Source organism: Penaeus chinensis, chromosome 13 (assembly GCF_019202785.1).
Source record: "Penaeus chinensis breed Huanghai No. 1 chromosome 13, ASM1920278v2, whole genome shotgun sequence".
Lineage (NCBI taxonomy): Eukaryota > Metazoa > Arthropoda > Malacostraca > Decapoda > Penaeidae > Penaeus > Penaeus chinensis.
In genome coordinates, this window is record NC_061831.1 from 11,626,858 (window position 1) to 11,639,286 (window position 12,429).

Below are 12,429 nucleotides of genomic sequence, written 5' to 3' on the forward strand. Positions count from 1 at the left end.
AGCATTGCCTGAGACTTCAACACGTCAAGATTAATCTCCTGAGCTTCCGGCACGTGAAACTAATGCAGTATGTGAAACAAGAAGCAAAATGAAACTGAAGCAAAACAAAACATTTTTTATGCTTAACTGTGTGTGTGTGTGTGTGGATGTGCGTGTGCGTGTGCGTGTGCGTGTGCGCGCGCGTGTGTGTGTGTGTGTGTGTGTGTGTCTGTGTGTGTGTGTGTGCGTGTGCGTGTGCGTGTGCGTGTGCGTGTGCGTGTGCGTGTGTGCGTGTGCGTGTGTGCGTGTGCGTGTGCGTGTGCATGTGTGTCTATATATACACACATATATTTATTCCCCAAGGCGCCCGGGCACCCTCCCAGCGCGAGGGGGGAGCGAAAGACAGCAGCGCGACCGAATCTCGGCGTAAAAACGGTCCCATCGCAAATAAAAAGACAGGCGACGATGGGGTGATTCATGTGTCGCGTTCATATATCAAAACGCCTCTGACTTTTTCGCTGGTGTGGCTGATTTGCTGAATTATGGATTACATGCGTCAGCGAAGGGATCCTCCTCCATCATCTGAGAAATAAAGGACGTAAGATAATTGCTTTTTCGACATTATCTCGACCCGACACATCACAGCTGCTCCGGACGGCCGCCACGTGAAGGGTGTCTACGGGAAGCCTTTAGTCTCGGGCTAAAGAGGATTAGTCTCCTGTAATCATGTTAACAAAAGCGTTGTTATAATAATTGTTATGAGGATGGTAATATTCCTTGCTAGAGGTATCGCTATTATCTTTATAATTGTCCTTATCATCATCATCATCATCATCATCATCATCATCATCATCATCATCATCATCATCATCATCATCATCATCATCATCATCATTATCATTATTATTGTTTTTATTATTATTATTTTTATTATTATTATTATTTCTGTTATTATTATGATTATTATTATAATTCTTATAATTATCATTGTTGTTGTTGTTATCATAATAATAATAATAATAATTCATAATATAATTATCATTATTACTATCATCATTATTATTATAGTTATTGTTATTAACATTATTATCATTATTATTATTATTATTATTACTATTATTATTAGTATTGTCATTATTGATATTATTACTGTGGTTTTCTTATTGTTATCATCATCATTATCATTATTATTATAATTATTATTATTTTTATCATTATCATTATCTTCATTATTATAATTATCATTGATATTATTAATATTAACACTACTATTATCAGTATTAGTATTAGTATCGTCATTTTCATTATCATTATTACTATTGTTATCATTATTATTATTACTATTGTTATCATTATTATTATTATATCCTTAATATCATTATCATTATCATTATTATTATAATAATCATTATCATTATTATACTTCGTTACTATTATTCCTATTATCACTATCATTACCATTATTGCTATTGTCATTATTAGTATTATCATTATTATCATTATGAACATTATTATTACTATTCATTATTATTATCATTTACTACCATTATTATCATTATCAGTATGATTGTTATTATTAGTTTTATTATCATAATCATCATTATCATTATAATCATTATCATCATTCTCATAATAATATCATTATCATAATAATGATAATAATAATAACAGTAATAGTAGTAATAATGATAATGATAATATAATTAAAAATCATGTAATGATATAATAAAAATTATGATAGTAGTAATAATGATAACAATAATAATGATAAGGATGATAATAAAAACAATAATAATAACAACAACATTTATTTGACAATAATAACAATGTTTATAATAATAATAATAATAATAATAATAATAATAATAATAAAGAAAATAATAATAATATTAATAACAATGTTTATAATAATAATAATAATGATAATAATAATAATAGTAATAATAATAATAATAATAATAATAATAATGATAACAATAATAATAATAATAATAATAATAATAATAATAATAATAATAATAATAATAACAATAATAATAATAATAACAGTCTGTATAATAATAATAATAATAATAATAATAATAATAATAATAATAATAATAATGACAGTAACAATAATAATAATAATAATAATAATAATAATAATAATAATAATAATAATAATAATAATGATAATAATAATAACATTAATGAATAAATCTTCCTGATAATGGTGATAATAACAATAATAACAACAACAACAATTTATATGATGATGATAACATTGTTTATTATAATAACAATAATAACAATGATAATAATAATAATAATAATAATAATAATAATAATGATAATAATAATAATAATAATAATAATAATAATAATAATGATAATAAAAATAATAATAATTTTTAAAAATAATATTAACAATAATGATAATTATAATAATAATGAATAAATCTTCCTTGATTTTACTCTTCTCCTCCTATTATAAGCCCTACAACTACGCTCTTCTCTCCCTCTCCCACCCCCTTTTTTCTCTCAGCCCCCCCCCCCCCCCATTACCAATCCCCCTTTCCTCTTTAATTCTCCTCTTTCCTCTTCTACATATCCCTTTTCTCTTTAAACTCCTTCTCCTCCCTTTCTCGCTCTCCCCTCTTTTCTTCTTCTCTTTACCTTTCCTTTCCCCACCTTCTTATCCTTGTCCTCGGATAGTCATGTAAATAATAGATGTGCGTAAACTGACGGTCTAATTTCGTCAGCTTGTCTCGGGGAAGAATGATGATGATGATAATGATATTAATAGCAATGATGTGATAATGATGATGATATAAATAATTATAATAATGATTATAAAAAAACATTATGATAATGATAATGACAACATTAATGATAATAATAATAATAATAATGATAATAGTAATGATAATGGTAAAGTTAATGATAATGTGATGTCATGCATTAATTGTAACGTGCAAATAGATGGCCAAAGCATAAACATAACAAGTAATTATTATATAAATAATTAAGAAAGATTTGTTTAAATATTGATATGGACAAGAACAACTATAACAATGGAGGTAATCACATGATAAGTATGAATTATTATCATAAATATTGATGTTTTGACTTTTTAATTTTCACTTTTCCTTGTTTTATTTCGTTATTACTATTGACATTGTTACCATTGTCATTACTGAAATTACAGTTTTTACGAATTTGACTTTGTATTATTATCCTTATTTTCATTATGATTGGGATCACTGTCACTATTGTATCCACCATCATTATCTTTACTGTTATTATCACTAGCACTAATAATAATTTCAGCATCATTATTATCATATTTCGTGTTTACTTGCTTCACTTTACCTTTGTATACATACTTTTCGTACTATTCACCAACACACAAACACACACACACACACACACACACACACACACACACACATTTTTTTTTTTTTTTTTTTTTTTTTTTTTTTTTTTTAATAATGAAAGAATGAAGAAAAGAAACACAATCGACTGGGAAACACTGAACTTTATCCTTCTGCATTGTTGGCACTCGTCAACCAGAGAGCTTTATCCGGTTAGATGAAAAAGACGATTAGGTAGTCTATATAAATAAATAAATCATGATCTGTTACTCTTTAGATATAAACTTTGATATGATTCTTAGGCAGAGGAACCGTAAAAAAAATGTATTAAGACCAACGTATATTAAATAAAACCGTGTTTGTGTTTGAAAGTTTTATTTTTTTTCTCTCTCTCTTTCTTTTCTTTTTCTTTCTTTCAATAAACAAATAAAGTCAGATTCCGCTCGAGATCCTGCCATCAATGCGTTAATGTAGTGAATGGCAGCAGGTGAGTATTCAGCGAACAGCAGCGTCTTTTCGCTTAATGTTGTTAACCAGCTTCAAATACCTTGCTCTGCAACCTAATCTACTTACCTGCGTTCACGTACATAGCGTATGAGCGAAAATGTCCAAAGCGCTCCAGGATTTAAACTAAAAAAGAAAAAAAAGAAAAGGAAGAAAGAAGAAGAAGAAAAAAACGTAATCTACTTATGCAAGGATCTTATACCCCCCCCCCCCCACACCCAAAAAAAAAAAAAAAAAAAAAATCCTCGTCATTTAACACGAAAAATTCTGCAACCAAAACACGGTAATAAGTCAGTATACAAAACAGCCAACTTAGAAGTCTATCTTACATCGTTTAATAATGTTGATATCAATGTCAGTAAACTACGAATATACATGGATGAAAATAAATGCATAATTACGTCAACAAAATTATGTTTGAAGACGCAAAAGAGAAAAGACCGTGATTATCATTATTATTTTTTGTTATTGGTATTATTATAATCACTTTCATTATTAACATTATAATCATGACCATCATTATCATTATCAGTATTATTATATTCATTATCATTATTATCATCATTAACATTCACATGATCATGATATTCATTATTAATATTATTATCATTATTCCGATCATTTTCGGGTTATTGTGATTATTATTATATTTATTATTATCAGTATTATCATTGTCATTGTTATTATTATTACATAATTTTTATCATCAATGTTGACATTATTATGAACATTATTGTTATCATTATCACTGTTATCATTATCATCATCATCATCATCATCATCATCATAATTATTATCTTAATCATTATTATCATTATCATTATTATTGTTATTATTCTTATTATTGTTATTATTATTATCATTGATATCAGTATCATAATCTTTATCCTCTTCTTGTTCCTCTTATCATTATTATCATTATTATCATTATTATCATCATTATTATTATTATCATTGTTATAATTACTGTTATCATCATTATTATTATCGCTACTATTATCACCATTGACATCAGTATCATTATCATCTTTATCCTCCTCATTTAATTCATCGCTACCATCATCATCATCATTATTATTATTGGTCAACAGTCAAAGCTGGTCTCATGCCCAAGTGCACGTAGGGGACATGTTCGCAAAGGAACTTGCTTACTGCGGGATGATGTGGTAGGATGGCCAGTTCCTTTCCGCCTCGTTTTTGACCCCAAAATGCTGACGTCAGCATGTTAGTACTCACTCATAGCTGAGTCGACTGAGAAGGGCGGCCGGGCGCGAACGCAGGACTTTGTGACTGCAAAGCTAGCGCTTTAGCAAGCACTAGGCTTTGCCACCTCTATTATTATTTCTATAGAACACCAATTATTACTGGTGCTCCTTACACACATACACACAGGTTCTGTAGATTTGGTCACATAGCAACTCCCGGATTTTTTTCGTCCGCTACACCTGAGAATAGGAGGAAAAATGCCTCGCGGTTCCGAAGGAGCTCCGCTCGCAGCGTCATCCTGAGTGTAGACTGCAAAGTTGTGTTTCCATCGACAAGAGAGAGCGTTACGACTGCCAATATGTCTAAAATTTTGCTCGCTCGCTCACACCCGCAAAGAGGTATCATCGAGGTCGCTTCGAGGTATCGCGGGTAGCAACGCGCTATCTTCCGCTCTCATATCTAGGTATCATGCGGCTGCTAGCTTCGGCAACAATCACAGATTTTGTGAGAGTCGAGCGACTGGATGTATTGGCAACACGAACGCAACGTACTCTTATGACTTGCAGCGCACTCGCTACGCGGTAGCAAGGCGGTAGCTATGTTAACTTGCGAATGCCATTCCGACTGCAATTCGAGCTTCTTCTTCTTATAAAAATAATAGTAATAATAATAATAATAATAATAATAATAATAATAAAAAAACCCTCACAAGCACGACTCTCATCAGTCGGTAGCTTCTTTCTTGTCGATGGAAACCTACCTTAAAAATGCAAGGTAACTGACAGCTGAAGCCTTCAGAGTTTCTAATTCAGCCGCAGCCGAACAGAAGTGGAAATTGGGTTATGCAATCGAAGGAGTGATAAAACGAACTGGGGAACCAAACAAGTCGAACATTTCGTCGGCAAATACGATATTGCCGGATGTCTTGAAAACAGAGCCCCTTTGTTCACGATCCTGTGAGGCTGTTTCGTGGGGAATAGAAGGGCAGAATCGACACATTGCAGCGCTGCAGTCGTTTGTTGCAAAATCATTTGTGTTGCGAGGTAAGGCTGTGCGGCAGTGGGTTTAGTTTCTGCTTCATTCCACTTGTTTTCGTTTTCGCTTGAACACGAAGCAGAAGATAAAGCTCACGGAGAGACATTAACTGTGGGTGATTTTAATATTCCATTCAATGTTTTGGAAAATCGTGACATAATCAAATATGTATTGTATAAATTCCACATACATAAGTGATCCTGATAACTAACGTTAAATCGTAAGAATATCAGACGTCCATCCTTCATTTGTCTTTTACGCTAATTCGCTTAACTTCAAATACAACAAGTTTACATGGCGCAATATTTGCCATTTTGCCGCACACTTGTAGCTATAACCACAATAAAAACTCTCAAGTGTAAAAAAAAAAAAAATAAATAAATAAATAAATAGATATCTATGATGAAGGGAATTTGAAGACTTCAAGTAAGATACTGTGCATGGGAAAAGAAGAGAGGGGAAGGGCGATTCTTCATCCTTTAGACAGGTCTCAGACAGCGCTGTTAGTCAGAATGCTGAATTTTCTGACTTCATCGACTTCAAAACCCAACCCATGGCGTTCACCTCCCACTGCGAGACCTTCAGCTCTTTTCTCTGCTAAACATCTATTCAACAAGACTGTTTCATGACCGTGGCTTTGCATGAACATTTATTTTTTTCTTGGATTCACATTATAAGAATATTTTTCGTCTGCATGTCGGGAACCCGGTTGCCTAGTAATTAATTGCTATTATTTTTTTTTTTCTGCTTTGAAATATTTTGTTTTTATTTCTGTGATTTTTCTAACATCTCAAAGCAGCCTCGTCCGCATGCAAATTGGTTTGTTTATTGTTTGAGTTTTAAATATACTTACCTCGTCAGCTTTAGTTTTAGCGTGTTTAATTAGGTTTTGTGTTTTTTCCGCATTTTATATTTGTTTAACTCACTGAAGTTTCTTAAACGATATTTTTTAATAGCAGCTATAGTTTTTCATTTATTTATCTTATGCACACGCACACACACACACACACACACACACACACACACACACACACACACACACACACATATACACATATATATGTATGTATGAATTTTATATATATACATATATATAAATATGTATATATATAAACATACATATATATCTATCTATATATACATATATACATACATATATATGTATATATATGTATATATATATATATTCACAGATACACATATATGTGTATATATATGTATATATATGTATATATATATATATATATATATATATATATATATATATATATATATACACACATACACACACACACACACACACACACACACACACACACACACACACACACATATATATATGTATAAATAAATATATATATATATATATATATATATATATATATATATATATATACACTTCATGGACGGAAACAGGTGAAAGGTCAGGTGAATAAGGAGGATGAGGAAGGCTGTCATAGCCACAGGCCCGCACTCCTATCTGGGCAATGTGAGACTTGTGAACAGGAGCGTTGTCTTGTAAGAGGCGCACACCTTTGGTCGACATTCCGCGCCTCTTGGTTTTGATATCCACTCGCAACTTCTGTAGCAGTGAAGCGTAGTATGCTCCTGTAATTGTAGTACCTTTAGCCAAGAAATCCGTCATCACTAATCCATGCTGTTCCCAAAAGACTGAACATAACTTTGCCTGACGAGGGTGTGACACGTGCCTTATTATTATTATTATTGTTTTTAGGGGAGCTAAAAGTGCTTCCATTATTTTGATTGGGTCTTAGTTTCTGGGTCATAGTGGACATAATTAGTCTGGCAAATAAAATTTTCGTGTCACATGCCTAGAAGAGTTTTTGTTTTGTTTTTGTTTCTCATGCAGTGCATTTGAAATTGAATATTATCCTTGTAAATATCATGACTAATGAACATTAAGGTGTAGTGAAAAATATATAATGAAACTTGTGAGGAAATTAATTATAAATCAATGAAAAGAAAAGAAAAAAAGAAAAAGGCAAAAAAAAAGTTGTTTTTCCCTGATCAGACTTCCCACGAGGAAAGATTCTGCAAAATTGTCTTCTGATTTATGATTTCCTCACAAAAGAAGCCTCTCTCTCAAGCTCCACGACTGTGTAGGGACGCGGTCTCGTGCATAGAAAAATGTCAATAACCTTCCCAGAAATAAATGACCCTTTGAACCCGGTCTGTTCCACTTTCGGAGAGAAGATCCCTGCAGAGGAGACCGAGATTCTAAGAGGGACGAGAACAGTGATTTTTTTCCTTTTCTTTTTTTTGTCCTTTGTCCTTTCGCGTGTCCGGTGGTGCGTTAGAATTGTGTGGTTATTTTCTCTCTTGCAACTAGACATACACATATAAACATTATATCGGCATCCGTGCGCATGTGTATGTGCCAAGTTACATCCATGCATGTATGTATACATATATATTTGTATAAATATATGACTCTGTGCGTATATAAATGTATGCATGTATGTATGTACTAACGTATGCATCTATGTTTATATGTATGTATGCACGTTTATATGTGTATGTATATATGTATGTATTTCTGTATGTACGTATATATGTTTGCATACATGTATATACATGCAATACGTGCGTATGCATGCATGTGCGTATTTGTATATACATGGAAGTATCCATATACATATGATGACTTTATATACATATATGTATATATATTTATGTACATATATATGCATATAAATATAGATGTGTGTGTGTGTGTGCACTCATCATATATGCAAACATGCACGGATACATCCATATATATACAAATGCGGACTTGCATGCATACACACTTATGTGCATAAATATATATATATATATATATATATATATATACATATATATATATATATATATATATATATATATAGATAGATAGATAGATAGATAGATGATAGATAGATAGATAGATAGATAGATAGATAGATAGATAGATAGATAGATAGATAGATAGATAGATAGATAGATAGATATATAGATAGATAGATAGATAGATATATAGATAGATGGATAGATAGTTCTAGATCTATTTCACTGTTTTTTTTTTCTATGATATCTACCATCTTTCAAAAGATTAATCTAAAACAAAACTCCAAAGCTATATATTAAAAACAAGTCAACCAAATTCCCTCGATTTCGTTTCCCTCAAGAGGAGGACACGGGGAAAGGGAAGCGTTCCATGACGTGTGTGTTTATTGCTGTAGATATTTGAAGAGCATGAACGAGGAGCCAACAGAATTCAGAGACCCTTGGAGGAACAGGAAATGAACACTCGTGTGACGAAGAACTTATGGCAAGGATACACAGCAGTGAATGCCAATGGAATGTTCGTTGAGGCGTTAGAATGTCTCGAAACTTTCTCTGAATCACACTGATGTATCGGCGGCAAGATTTATGGATAAAAGTGCAGTCATGCCGTCTTAACAGCAGGACAAAAGGGTTTATTTACCGCTTATTTCTAACAACGATGTCGTGATATATATATATATATATATATATATATATATATATATATATATATATACATATATATATACATATATATATATATATACATATATATATATACATATATATATATATATATATATATATATATATATATATATATATATATATATATATATATATATATATATGTGTGTGTGTGTGTGTGTGTATGTATGTATCGCGCTTATTACGAATGATTACATACAAAGTCACATTAGCTCATACAACTACGTTGGTGTGTGTTTATAGACATCCATATATATATATATATATATATATATATATATATATATACATATATATATATATATACATATATATATATATATATATATATATATGTATATATATGTATATGTATACACACACATATATATGGCTCATCAGCTACACATATTGCGAAGGAGAAACGTCCCAAGAAATAGAAAACCTTTGCCGAAAATTTGATGAACTCTTCAAAGGCGACGGGACTTCAACTCGGACGGAAGGCTCGCTCTTTCTTAATGTTTCTCTTTGATCAGTGAATCGTGTAGTAGCGGAGACCGTGAGGGAAGGAGGAGAAAGAGGGGAACAGGGAAGAAAAAGAGGGAAGGATAGAATAAGGAGAGAGAAGGAAGTAAGGACGAGAAGCAATATTCTATTTTTTTTTTCTGTCTGATCTCGTCCGTCAACCTGTCCATCATTAGTCCCAACAAGAAAAGGCTCAGAGTCAATCCTTGACTCCTAAGTCAAGAGCAGAAATTTTCATCCGCCCGAGATTTTCCGTAATATTACGTTACCCGTCTTTCCCGTTAAAGACATCAATAGTATTAGGCAACTCAATGTTAATGCAATCCTACCTTCCACCTAAAGTCCGATCGCATACCTACTTCATACTTTTATGATAAACTTCCTCCTACAATGCAACAACCACCCTTTCGGCTGTCTGTCATTAAGGTCCTCTAAACTTACAAAGAAACAGTACAATCCTCTGGCCTTCTTGAAAATTTTCCATCTACATTCGGTTAGTGGTGGAGGTACAGAACCCCGCAAGTTTCATTCGTGTATACACCGAACCCTTCGAAATTGGGAAAATAAAATATTTCTTCAAAACAAAGATATACGTTTTATTAGTGCACAAAACGAACCATGTATCAGTTACACACAAAATCCCTGTGTCCAAAGAACAAAACCAACAAAACCTGAATTTCACACGTCACGAATTGTACGAATGGGGTGACCTCCGTAAGTGACCTCCGCCGAACCCATGAGACTGATTATATACGTCATTCTGACCCACCGACCTTCCACATTTCACACTCTACTGTCCTAATGCATCCCTGGTAATCTAACTCGCCTCACAATAGACTAAATCCACATCATCCAGCCTTCTCTGCCTCACATTCTCCATTCATTAGTTTCACAAAGTACTCCATTAACTTCAATACACTTCACTTAATTGTCAGCTCTTATCCATCCGTAGCCTCTGTCTCCCTACCCTGCTGCATATCCTTCCCAGCTGGGTCCCTCTCCCTGGACTTAGTGATGTCTATCTTCTCTAACAACTTATAGCACGCCTTTTCATTAGTCTTTATCATCTATAGCTTCTTAAACTTACTTTTTTTTTCTTCATCCCTCTGGCCGTGCTGGCTTGTTTCATCTACCTCTTCCTACTTATCAGTTCCTCTACTTTCCTGTTCCATCACTAAGCCTCTTCGTCTTTCTATCTCTGGCTTAGTCCCTTATTAGCTACCTATTTCACCATTTTTGTAGTCAACACGTTTCTTTATGAATTTCACTAAATTTCAGACCTCACCCTCTCCTTTTTTCATATTCAACTTTATTTTACAGATCATCTTATGCATTTGTCTAGGTTTGCTTAGGTTTGCCACCTTTGTCCAGATCGCATTCATCTGCGTAGTACTGTAGTCCATCTATCTAGCACATTCCTCTTGTGTACCCTCAGCTCTTTCTTGTAGTAGATATAACTTACTATACGAAGCGAACGAGCCAGGAAAATTTATAAATAACCCACTCTTTTCTGCGAATCTGTGATGGGCGCTCGTGATATATCCTACGGGTATCTACCACGAATCACACGATCGCTTGGGATTTACCCAAACATGCCAGCGACTTCTAGCGGCTGAGAAGGGCGTGATTAAAAAGCGAATAACGATTCTAGCTTAAACTCTAGTCCTACATTATTTTACAGATATACTTCGGGTCACCCGACTCAAAAGTTGCCGATCGTATAAATAACTTCAGTTATACCTGTACCTACTATCGTTGCGTCGGAGCGTAGATCTATTAGGCGATTCAACCCCGGGTTATATCAGGCATCCCTGTGCACTCTGATATGGGGAAGATTCTAACGCTATAATCAAAATAAAAAATGCATGTAAAATCGCGTTACAAGCTCCGAACATCAACCAAATTAATGGGAACAGCGAGCTGCCTCTCAAGCCGTTTCGCGTGCCGATTGACCGGAAGTGAGAGAAAATGAGGTCAGGTGACCCAGCTGCCCAGACAGGTTCCCTGATTAATGACTGTCACACCGAAGTGCGCGATAAGAAAATAAATAAATGACATGATATTCGTGATAACGGCAAAATCACGAACGCGTTAAATTCGTTGCAGTTATAAAAATATAAATCTCTAATAACTACATACCGTGATCACACAGTCATGCGATCTAAGATCAGGAGACTGGTGTGAGAACGTGCCATTTACTGTCAATTAGCACTTTTCCCAAAAAAAAACAACGTGAGAGTGACTGCACATACGCCTTAACACATCTACGGGAGACGTGTACTAACGTGGTTTTGAAGACATGGTTGTGGAAGCGATGGGTCGAGCGGATTTCGGA